The sequence below is a fragment of the Petromyzon marinus genome, chromosome 63 (assembly GCF_048934315.1).
Source record: "Petromyzon marinus isolate PM22_M1 ecotype Great Lakes invasive population chromosome 63, UKy_Petmar_22M1.pri1.0, whole genome shotgun sequence".
NCBI lineage: Eukaryota > Metazoa > Chordata > Hyperoartia > Petromyzontiformes > Petromyzontidae > Petromyzon > Petromyzon marinus.
Window position 1 is genome coordinate 1,140,551 of NC_133729.1, and position 2,500 is coordinate 1,143,050.

The window sequence follows — 2,500 nt, forward strand, 5'->3', positions numbered from 1 at the left end:
TCACCATCATCACCATCACCACCACCACCACCACTACCATCACCACCATCACCACCATCACCATCACCACCATCACCATCACCACCACCATCACTACCACCATCACCACCACCACCACCACCATCACCACCAACATCACCACAACCATCACCACCACAACCACCACAACCATCACCACAACCATCACCACCATCACCACCAACATCACTACCACCACCACCATCACCACCATCACCACCACCTCCATCATCACCACCATCACCACCATCACCACCGTTACCATCACCACCACCATCACCACCATCACCACCATTACCACCAACATCACCATCACCACCACCATCACCACCATCACCACCACCACTATCACCATAATCACCACCACCATCACCACCACCATCACCACCACCACCATCACCACCATCAACACCAATATCACCACCATCAACATCAACACCACCATCACCACCATCACCACCAACATCACCACCACCATCACCATCACCACCCCCACCACCACCATCATCAACACCACCACCATCACCAGCATCACCACCACCATCACTACCACCACCATCACCATCATCACCACCACCACCATCACCACCATCACCACCATCACCACCACCATCACCACCACCACCATCATCATCACCACCACCATCACCAGCATCACCACCACCATCACTACCACCACCATCACCACCATAACCACCACCACCATCACCACCAACACCACCACCATCACCACCACCATCACCCCAACAAGCACCATCACCACCATCATCACCATCACCACCAACACCATCACCACCACCACCACCATCACCACCACCATCACCATCACCACCACCATCACCACCACTATCACTACCACCACCATCATCACAACCACCACCATTACCATCACCACCACCATCACCACCACCACCACCATCACCACCATCACCACCATCACCATCACCACCATCACCACCACCATCACCACCACCACCACCACCATCACCACCACCACCATCACCACCACGACCATCACCACCAACATCACCACCAACATCACCACCACCATCACCACCACAACCATCACCACAACCATCACCACCATCACCACCAACATCACTACCACCATCATCACCACCATCACCACCACCATCATCACCACCATCACCACCACCGTTACCATCACCACCACCATCACCACCATCACCTCCAACATCACCATCACCACCACCATCACCACCATCACCACCACCACCATCACCATAATCACCACCACCACCACCATCACCACCACCATCACCACCACCATCACCACCATCAACACCACTATCACCACCATCACCATCATCACCACCATCACCACCATCACAACCACCATCACCACCATCACCACCACCACCATCACCACCATCACCACCACCACCACCACCAACACCATCACCACGAAGACCACCATCACCACCACAACCACCACCACCACCACCACCACCACCACCACCACCACCACCACAATCACCACCATCACCACCATCACCACCACCATCACCACCATCACCACCAACTTCATTACCACCACAATCACCACCATCACCACCACCACCACCACCATCACCACCAACACCACCACCATCACCACCACCATTACCACCACCACCACCACCATCACCACCACCATCACCATCACCACCACCATCACCACCACCATCACCACCACTATCACTACCACCACCATCACCACCATCACAACCACCACCATCACCATCATCACCATCACCACCACCATCACCACCATCACCACCATCACCATCACCACCATCACCATCACCACCACCATCACCACCACCACCACCACCACCACGACCATCACCACCACCATCACCACCAACATCACCACCACCACCACCACCACAACCATCACCACAACCATCACCACCATCACCACCAACATCACTACCACCACCATCACCACCATCACCACCACCGCCATCATCACCACCATCACCACCATCACCACCGTTACCATCACCACCACCATCACCACCATCACCACCAACATCACCATCACCATCACCACCATCACCACCACCATCACCACCACCACCATCACCACCATCAACACCAATATCACCAACATCACCATCACCATCATCACCACCATCACCACCATCACAACCACCATCACCACCATCACCACCACCATCACCACCACCATCACCACCACCACCACCACCACGAAGACCACCATCACGACCACAACCACCACCACCACCACCACCACCAACTTGATTACCACCACAATCACAACCATCACCACCACCACCACCACCATCACCACCATCACCACCACCATCACCACCATCACCACCACCATCACCACCATCACCACCACCATCACCACCATCACCACCAACTTCATTACCACCACAATCACCACGATCACCACCACCACCATCACCACCATCACCACCAACATCACTACCACCACCATCACCACCATCAC